Source organism: Solanum verrucosum, unplaced genomic scaffold, assembly GCF_900185275.1.
Source record: "Solanum verrucosum unplaced genomic scaffold, falcon-dt-bn FXZP01000010.1, whole genome shotgun sequence".
Classification (NCBI taxonomy): domain Eukaryota; kingdom Viridiplantae; phylum Streptophyta; class Magnoliopsida; order Solanales; family Solanaceae; genus Solanum; species Solanum verrucosum.
Window position 1 is genome coordinate 862,574 of NW_026020633.1, and position 11,237 is coordinate 873,810.

The following is an 11,237-nucleotide window of genomic DNA, read 5'->3' on the forward strand; positions in this document are numbered from 1 at the left end:
AAACAAGACATTATCAATAAATATAGTCTAATCACCCCTAAAATGGGAAAATAAATTATTCTAAGGTGGACATATAGCATTACTAATTGTACTAAGATATAACCAATTATATCTTGATCATGATTATATTCATCACATTCAATTGACTTGTATCTGTGAAGGAGAATCACTCATATAATAATATATCTTTTACGCTTATTTTCATCATAATGATTTGACTTATACTAACGAACAATCATCATTGATTGTAAAATGGATCCAAATATAAACATTTAGACACTTATTCACCAAAAAAATAAGAAAATTAAAATTATTTGAAGAGAGTTGTTTATAAAAAATAACTAAAATGGGGGACCTAACCTAGACTCGAACTCGTGACTTATAGACTAATCGTTTAAGCTTTAACCATTCGCGTTGTAGTAACATTCGTTCGTAATCACGAAACGAAATTCATTTATTCTTCTTAATATCAACTATTTAATGAATATCACTAGGCAATTTATAAATAAGATATTATCAATAAATGGAGTCTAATCACCCCTAAAATTTGAAAATAAATTGATCAAAGGTTGACATATATCATAACTAATTGTATTAAGATATAACCAATTATATCTTGATCATGATTATATTCATCACATTCAATTGACTTGTATCTGTGAAGGAGTATCATTCATATAATAATAAATCCTTTACGTTTATTTTCATCATAGTGATTTGATATACTAATGAAAAATCATCATTTGTTGTAAAAATGATCCAAATATAAATTTTTACACACTTATTCACCAAAAGAATAAGAAATTTAAAATTATTTGAAGAGAGTCGTTTTTTTAAAAAATAACTAAAATGGAGGACCTAACCTAGACTCGTACTCGTGACCTATAGACTAATCGTTTATACTTTAACCATTCGCGCTGCAATAGCATTCGTTTATAATCACTAAACATATATTATTTATTCTTTTTAAATTATTATAAATTAGTAAATAAAAGTACTTATGTTGACAAGCTCAATCCACAATATAAGGACAAATCCAAAAAAAAAGAGGCCCAATCCAAAATATAAGGACAAATACGAAAAAAAAAAAAAACCCCAATCCCAATACACATACAATCCTAAATGAAAATAACATCACAAAATCATCTTAACAAATAAATCTTTCATTGATTTTCCAACAACAAAACCCACAAAAAACATTGCTAACATAAGTATATATTGTTCATTAGATAACAATTTCTTTTCATCCCCATGCACAGAATTAGAACATGATTCCCTAGTAGTTTCGTAGCTTAATTTCACTCCATCAGTTCAAAAATTCCAATCTTCTAAAGGCACAGCATCATCATAATTCTTGTATTTTCGGTATAAACTACCGCTAACTCCCATGGTCAAATTTGCACATTCTTGCCAACTTGAATATATACCTTGTTTTTTACCCTTGAAAACAACATACACTTACATGCCCATGAAATGACAATTATGAAAGAAATAAAGGGTTGTAGCAAATGAAGAAAAAATTGTTAAAGAACAAAAGTTTGGAACAAATATAGTTTACTCAATATGGTATTGCTGTTGATTTATTTTTTCAAATGAAAATTATGAACGAAAATAAAACGCTTTTAAACATGAAGAACAATAAAGAAAGACCAAGAACTTGGTAGAAATAGAAATACGGAACCCATAGAAATATAATGCTCTAAATCTCAATAGAGTATAGGAGTTGATATAAATTTCTTGGATAGTGTAAATTGAAAAGAAAAGAGTAGAGGTTAGACTTTTCAGGAGTGGTTTCAATTTGAAAGGTAGTGGTTTAATAGTTTTCAAAGTAGTTTTACTTTGGAGGGTACTTTGTGTACAACAAATAAATGAATGTACCCAATCACCCTTCCCATTTCTACGAAATTACGACCTTAACCTTCCATAGTTACAATAACAGGTAGTTAAATATGAAAATTGTTAATCTTATCACACACGTCGATACATACTAACTTTAGAAATATCCAAGTGATGAACATGTTTACCATTAATCTTATCACACACATTTTACTAAATTGGCCAATTCAATGCCTTGTTTAACAAAACTCGTTGAAAATAGGGGAATCAGTCTGCGTTCGTAACCTCAAATGGAAAATAGAACAGTTCTGCCCATGTGAAAGCTCTGGGGAAACGCATCAATTTTATGGTGATATTCTTTTCTTCCTTGGAATCAATGGCTATCCCTTGCTCAATGCACATCCTTACAAGAGACGGAGTGCGAGCACATAATAGCTTTACAAAAAATACTTCAGTTTTTGAACACCGAAAAGAATTGATGGTCTCATACTCGAGCTTGTTAAGTGGTCTATTCAAGCAGGTTGGTATCTCCAGATATTTCATAACTGTTTCAGCATTGTCATCGCTATCATGGACTTAATGTATAAAGAAATACCAAGACATTTTAGCTTCTCAAGTTCAAATATAAGAAGATCAAAGATGAATCAAGTCATATATAAAAATATATAGTGCACGAAAACATATATGTACCAATTCTTACCATAATCTTAAGTTTACTCAAACTAGGAAAACTCTTGAACAACTGTAGAGCACAAGAAGTCTGATCCGCTTTGTTGAAATCAACACCTAAGTATAGACACCACAAGCCGTTGAGCTTGGAAGAAAGCTCACCCAGAACTATATTTGCGTTCAAAAGCTGTCAGACAAATACAATAATTAGAATCTGATGAATACAATCAATCACTTTTTCCAAGTGAAGTGAAACAACACGTAGATTTCTTACCTCAAGGACCAAGGAACCCAAATAAAGTTGCTCAAGTGAAGCAAAGCTAAATAAAAACCTTTGTAAAGTTGATATTTCATCATGTTTCGCATTATCAACTACTTTTTCCAATTCAATCCTTAACATGCTCATTTTTTCACAATTCATAAAGCAATTTAGCATGAGATAGTGACCTTCAAGAACAAACAAGGACTTCAATTGTGGTAAAACCATCTTCAAGTATTGAGTGCCACAATAGAATATCAAAGGCTAAATCCACAACAAGGGGAACTTTGATAACACAAAACTGGTTGGTTGGCACAAATGTTATTCTTTCTAGATGAATATTTGTAAGATTTCGAAAGCCAAGAAAAGAAGTTGATGGTTTGAAGATACAGTTGAAGAGTTCCAAATGTGTCAAGATCGAACAATTAAATACACAAGAAGGCAGTATATAAGTTTTCTTATCCGACATATTAATACTTAGCTCCTTGACACCATTTTTGGTGACATAACACATCCATCTATCAATTCTAGGATTAGTAAAAATAATCTCTTAAAGTTTATAATCCAAAAAAAATACTAGAAAGAGGAAAAGAGAGAATTTTATACCTTGTTGATTCATGCTGACTGATTCAAAAATAGTACCAAAATGAACAGAGGTGGCAACGCCGTATTAAGAAAAAAGTGAAATGCCCGGCAAAGAAGACGTTACTGCAGTGACAAAGCGCACGTTGCCAAGCAATTGAGAGCGAAGGTGAAACCCTAGATTTTGGGGATTTTTTGGTTTGGGTTGCATATGCTCATTTGTTTTCATTTGCATTTAAACGTTTGAATATTAAATAATTACTATAGCTTGTTTTTCTATAAAATTTTGTCTTTATTGAGAAAACAATAAATATAAAATTAAATTAAAATACTAAATTAAATTAATGTTATATTAATAAAATATTTTAAAATTTTAATATGGATTGATGGTAGGGGTGTTCAAAATCGATATGTAACCAATAAGTCAATCGTAAAATTGGCTTATTGGCTTATTTATCGAATAAGCAGTTGGTGGACGGATTGGAATTTTATGATTAACGACTTATTAGTGTGGGGGGTAATTATTCAATTTCCTTATAAGATAAACCGTTAACCCGTTAAGATTACCATACTTACACTTTTATCTTAGATATATTAGTCTCATTTAATATTTTGTCATATATTGTTAGTCCTAAAGCCGTAAAGACAAAAATTGAAAAAATCATTTACTTTTCTATTGTATTAACTATTATATTACTATTAAAATATATATATATATATATATATATATATATATATATATTATTTTATTTTTTTTGCAATATAAAAGAATTTAATAATTTAACTGCACTTAAAATAGTGAAAAAAAAATCCTATTTTTAAGGTGCTTTCATGAACAAAAATGTAGAGGATAGCCGATATACCGCCCAATAATTGTTAATCTATTGTTGATATCTTATTTTTGGCTAACGGATTAGTAAATTTAAAAACTTATCCAATAGGCCAAATCGTTAAGCGAAATTATCCGCCTGATCCATCCAATAAGCAGCCATACTTTAATTGATTGTGGTGATGAATAACGATAGTGATTGTTTGTCAATTTGGAATGATATTGACTAATCATGTTGATTGTGCATAGTATCTTATGTTATAGTAATTAGGGGAATTCACAATTTAGATAAAAATTGATGGGCAAAATAGAATTGTATACCTTCTTGAGTCATACTATGTGATTCAAAAATGGTGAAACTAGAAAAGTACCGAAATACACAGAGGTGGAAATGTCATATTAAGAGAAGAGTTGGAAATTCCCGGCAAAAAAGTGAGAAACCGCAAGTTGCCAGCAATTGAGAGGGAGGAAGAGTATGTTTGACATGTGATTTGAATCTGTCAAACCTTAAGAGCGATTTGGATCATTGGATGGATTCAAACATTTTGGAAAAGTAGCTTAACATTTTACTTGTCAATACGATCTCAAATCGGTGTTTTGATGATTTCAATAGGCCCAAAACATGTTTTTCCATCGATTTGTATATTTGGTTTGCATCTGGAAGGTTCTCAAGTAATTTCAAGGAGTGGATTGAAGTTTGATTTTTCTAGTTTTGTTGTCTTCTAGTGCCAGTAACTCCTCCTTCGCGCGGAAGGGCTGTGTTCACATAACACGGAAGGGCCACATTCACGTAAAAGGAGAGGGTCATTGGCATTGTACATGGTCGGGTTGGTTCAAGTTTTTTTCAAATATCAAACCAAATCATTTGTGTCAGTTTTTAAAATATATAAACCAAACCAAACCAATAAAACTCGGGTTTTTAACCTCGAGGTTTTTTGGATTTTTTTGGATCTTTTGGATTTTCGTGTTTTTTCAGATTTTTTCGGTAAAGTATTCATACAAACATATAATTTACTTGTACTTCAAATATTTCTTTAGTCCTACCAAAATACAACTATCTAAGGTGTTTCTTAAGAAAATAACACAAAATATGATATGATTAATGACACTAAAATATCCAACAAAAATAATAATAATGAAATCGCATAAAACAAATATTGCAAACTAATAGGTCATAATGAAAATGATCATAATTTAAAAGTACTAAATTATGCTACAATATGTTTAATAAGTATTAGTTACATGACTAAATATTAAAGGAAATTAAAATTAGATTATGTATTTTAATTATCTAAACCAATGTAAAACTAAATAACAAATATTCAATATTATTGTCATTCTTAGTGTTGAATTGATTTTCCTTTGCATTAGTATTAATTTGATTTTGATTTAAACTTTATTATAATTACCTACATTTATGTATGATAATTTTTATTGGACCATTCAGAATTCTAAGTTTCAAACTTTGAAATAATATATTCAAAGATAAAAACTATGAAAAAGTATAAGAAATATTTAAAAATTATATCAAAGTAAATATATATATATATAGAAAAAGAACCCTAGGCCCGCCTACCAAGGGCGGACCTAGGTTGTGTCTAGGGGGTTCACTCGAACCCCCTCGGTCGAAAAATTACGTTATATATATAGGGCCAAATTCTGATTTTATGTGTATATATATCAAAATGAACCCCTTGAAAACAAGTGAGAAGCTTTGGCTCAATGGATAAGGGGTTCAGTATTGGCTTTTACATCATGGGTTGGAATCCCATACGCAACAATTCCTCTTATCTTTGTTTTTTACCCTTTTTAATGCATGGAATTAGGCTCAACTTTTGGGCTTGGATCATCTTCTCTTTTTCATTAGAGCAACTTTCACATATAGCAAACACAAAATTCATATTTGTATGTTATAGCAAAGTTTGAATAATTGCGCTCCATAGCAAACATACATATGCATATTTCGCTATACATATACAAAAGAAAGTAGTTGTATAATCTGTTTTGGTATACATACACAAAAAGATCAATTGTATAAAGTGAGAGAGGCGAGTGAGTGAGCGAGATCTAGGAGAGTGGCGAGCGAGATCTGGGAGAGGGGAGAGAGGGGAACGGAAATATACGTATATATACAATTTTCACGCATTTTATACATTTGCGTTTTTGTATAAAGTGAGAGAGGTGAGTGAGAGAGCGAGATCTGGGAGAGTGGCGAGCGAGATCTGGGAGAGGGGAACGAAAATATATGTATATATACAATTTTCTCTCTCTTTATACAAAAACAAACGCATTTTATACAATTTGCGTTTTTTGTATAAAGTGAGAGAGGCGAGTGAGAGAGTGAGATCTGGGAGAGGGGAGAGAGGGGAACGAAAATATATGTATATATACAATTTTCTCTCGCTTTATACAAACACAAACACACTTTATACACTTGCGTTTGTATAAAAAATGAGAGAGGTGAGGGACAAAACGAGAGTGGCGAGCGAGATTCACCAGGAGAGAGTTGAAATAACAACAGTTTGCTATGAGGTACAATTAAATCAAACTATATTTATAGCATTTAATGTGAATTAATAGTTTGCTATTATATACAATTTTCCCTTTTCATTATTTTTTCTCTTTTATGTCATTTTTTTTCTAATTTGTTTTTGTTTAAATTTATTAGACACATTTTTTTTATTCTTCTTCTATCTATTTGTCATTTTATTTCAACATAATTTTATGTACAACTCTTTAAAAATGATGAATTATATATATGAAGATACATTAGATGTAGTTGAATGAAGAAACTAAAATTGTTAATATCCTTTTAATAATATATATTTAATAGAATTCATGAAATTTCTTTTCTATTTTTTCAATTCTATTTTAGAGAGATGAAAACAAAACTTATTTGATTTATTCATCATTTTTTTTTCAACAAGTGATGACTAACCTAGTAAATTAAACTACATGAACTAAAAAATTGACGATGTCATTTATTTATCTTCTGAATATGCATTATAATATAAGTAAATCTATACTCACGTACACACTTTTAGAGAATCTTGATAATTTTCCTAGTAATATGTGTTTGAATGGATACTAATTTAAAAAAATTTAAAATGCAAAATAAAGTAAAACATTACAAAATAAAAGTATAAAAAGTACAAGAAATTTTAAGAATGTTCAATGGAGCAGGGTAAAAGTAGGAAGAAATATTTAATGCGGTACGATAAGGTAATATAAATTTAGCGGGTTAAGGTAAATATTTTTCTTCTCCGTCTCACTTCCTTTTTCATCCTTTTAATTTTCACGTGTTTTAGGAATTAACTTATGTAATACAACTGATCCACTAATTTTTTTTTATCAACGTAGCTTTGTTCTCAATATCTTTGATTAGTTTGGTGTTAACTTTTATCAACCAATGAGATACCTTGTACAAAAAACATGTCGGGGTTACTACGCTCACCGTGTACTTACACTACCACATGAGCTTCTTCTTTAAATTTCGAACCCCCTGAGCTTAATTCCTGGATCCGCCAATGCCGCCTACGTGGCGCCATCATAAACTAGGATTCCCTTTTAATTTATTAATTTCCAAAACTAGCCTTCCCCTTTCATGAAAAGTTGTGACTTTTATGAAACATTGTGACTTTTATGTAAAGTTGCGACTTTTATGAAAGGTTGTGACGTTTATGAAAGGTTGTGACTTTTCGAAGGTTGTGACTTTTCCAAAGAGTTGTGACATTTTCGATAAGGTACAATAAGCATTTGTTCACACTACCCTTTGTTGTCTATAAATAGAGGAATTTTCTCTCATTTTAAAACAACGAAAGTTCTGAACTTCTTCTTCTTCTGCACAATTAAATATTCGTGTACTTTGCTCCTGTTGAGTGGTTTACTGACGCCATTTCTTTTGTATCAATATGTTGGTGAATAAAATCGTTCCATCCTGAGAAGATCTAATTCTTTAAACCTCGGGTATTAATTTTCTTAAGGGGACATTGTGCATTCAGTGGACTCGATTTTTTCCTTTCTATTTTATTCTATGTTTACATATTCTAGTATTTTTTTTACAGTCATTAATTTATGCTTATGATATTAATTGTTGTTTTTGAGTACATGTTTTAAACTCTGTTGTTTATGTTTTGCAAAGTTATATTGTCTCCAGTTATATTGAACATATACACATATAGTAGGTATATTCATTGTGTAGAAAATAATTATTGTACTCATTTCTAATAATTAATATTTTGATATTCTATATAAAATTTTATAACTTAAAAGTACTATATATAAGCTTACATATTATCTATTTTTACATAGATATGAAGTTCCTCACTTATCAATTGAAGAAATTCATTATGCAAGTTCAAAAGTTATAATTGCTTTCATGTTCAAGCGTAATTTCTTTTTTTTTTTTTAAATCTGTTAACAAATTTTTAAATTTTTTCCTAAGACATATATCATAATTGTATAATCTATGCAACTTAAATGTGTTATTTTTCTTATGAAATGCCTATGTGTATATTCTTATTTTCTTCTTTATTTTCCTTTTAATGTTGATTATAGAACCAATGATTTATTATTTCCTGAATAATTCATTCATTAGAAGTTCTTGAGTTATGTGATAATGACAAATAATCAAATTCATGTTGGAATATTGCTAATATTTTTTTAAGAACCTATTTTTTCTATTATTTTTAATGTATGGATATTAGTAAAGAATTATTTGTAAGTTCAATGTAATTATTATTTATGACCGTGAGAAGAGCGGGAAAATTATCTAGTTTTTATGTATAAAATAAAATTTTAAAATTTTGTATACAATATCGGGTTGGTTTGGTCTCGGGTTAAATTTTTTTTAGTTAAAACCAACCTAACCCAAATATAATCGAAATTTTTTTCAATACCAAACGAAGTCAAACCAAATCACTAATCGGGCTTTTTGTTCGGTTTGACTCGATTCGCGATTTGGTTCAATTTTCAATTCAATTTTTCACATCCCTAGTATTCACATTAAAAAAATGATTATATATTGGGATTTTTAATACCTATAGTTGAATATTGATGTTTCTTCAATTTGGGGATCAAGTAGTGCTCAGATTTCAATAATTTTTTGGCGCATAAGCTCCTGACCTTATTGGTAAATTAATTAGTTTTGGTATCAAATTTACGATTTTGTTCTTGGGGTTTACTTTTGGGTTGGGGATAAAAGTACAACAATATGTGTCTACGGACTCGTACACTCATGTAGATTATGTATTTGACTAGGTTGAGATCACTCAGAAACATTGAATTACATAACATGGATTTTACAAAAAAAAAAAAAAAAAAAGGAAGCAGCATTTGAGTCTGCATGTGCTTTGCAAAATAACCCCAAATCAAGAATCTATGCCTACAATTTTGAAATTGCTAACTCACAGTACCAAAAATCACCGGTATTTTCATTGCATCTTCCTGTCAAATTTCTTCCTTAGTTACCAAACAGGTAGTTAAATATGCATACGAAAACTGTTAATCTCATCACACACGTCGACACAGACTAACTTTAAAAACATAAGTGATGAACATATTTATCATTAAGTAAACCACAAGTTTTATGAAATTGGCCAATTCAGTGCCCTGTTTAACAAAACTCAGTGAAAACAGAGGCATCAGGCTGCGTTCGTAACCTCAAATGGAAAATAGAACAGTTCTGTCCTTGTGGAAGCTCTGGGGAAACGCATCAATTTTATGGTGATATTCCTTTCTTCCTTGGAAGCAATGGCTATCCTTTGCTCAATGCACATCCTTACAAGAGACGGAGTGCGAGCACATAAATGAACTGATGGTCACATACTCGAGCTTGTTAAGTGGTCTATTCAAGCAGGTTGAATGTTTCATAATTGTTTCAGCATTTTCATCGCTACCCTCGACCTAATGTATAGAGAAATACCAGGAAATTTTAGATTATCAAGTTCAAATATATGAAGAGCAAACATGAAACCAAATAATAATTATATCCATTGCACGACAACATATAAGTACTATTTCTTACCGTAATCAGAAGTTTACTCAAATTAGGAAACCTCTTGATTAACTGTAGAGCATAAGAAATCTGATCCACTTTGTTGAAATCAACACCCAAGTGTAGACACCACAAGCAGTTGAGCTTGGGAGGAAGCTCATCCAGAACTATATTTGCATTCAAAAGCTTTACGACAAGTACAATAATTAGAATCCGATGAATACAATCACTATACATTAAATATTCAAGTGAAACAACACGTCGATTTTCTTACCTCAAGGACCAAGGGACCCAAATAAAGTTGTTCAAGTGAAGGAAAGCTAAATAGAAACTTTTCCAAGGTTGATATTTCATCATGTTTTGGATTATCCTCCACTTTTTCCAATTCAATCACCAACAGTCTCAGTTTATTGCAATTCATAAAGCAATTTAGCATGAGATGGTGACCCACAAGAAAAACCAAGGACCCCAAGTGTGGTGAAACCATCTTCAAGTATTGAGTGCCACAACAGAACATCAAGACTAAATCCACAAGAAGGGGAACATCGATAACACAAAACTGGTTGGTTGGCACAAGTGTTATTCTTTCTAGATGAAGATACGTAAGATTCCGAATGCCAAGAAACGAATTTGGTAGTTTGAAGACACAGTTGAAGAGTTCCAAATGTGTCAAGGTCGAACAATTATATACATAAGAAGGCAGTATATAAGTTTTATTATCCGACATATTAATAGTTAGCTCCTTGACACCATTTCTGGTGACATAACGCATCCATCTATTAATACTAGCATATGAAGACAAATTCAAATTTATTCCTGAAACGTCAAGAACAAACTTCACAATGTCTCCAACATGCTGTAAGAGAATCTCATCAATTGTTATTTTAAAAACAGTTGTAAATTTTGCTGTCAACTTTTTGCAAAAATAGTTATTTAGCACTAGATATGGAAGTGAGACCCAAATATCTCTCCATTTACTAGACAAAATACTAGTTCTTGCTGCATCATGAACCGGCAAGAGCTCAAGGATACGATCAACAACGTTCTTGGTAGAGCAATGATTATAT

General features: G+C 30.6%; 1 long non-coding RNA gene across 1 annotated transcript; it reads right to left on the reverse strand.

The window, feature by feature from the left end:
* Positions 1-2,635: 2,635 nt before the first annotated feature.
* Positions 2,636-10,562, reverse strand: LOC125812034 (uncharacterized). The gene is made up of 3 exons (XR_007441961.1): positions 10,503-10,562; positions 2,780-2,837; positions 2,636-2,692 (listed from the first exon to the last, which is right to left on the reverse strand). It is a non-coding gene; the product is annotated as an uncharacterized LOC125812034 (long non-coding RNA).
* Between the last annotated feature and the right edge of the window lie 675 nt (positions 10,563-11,237).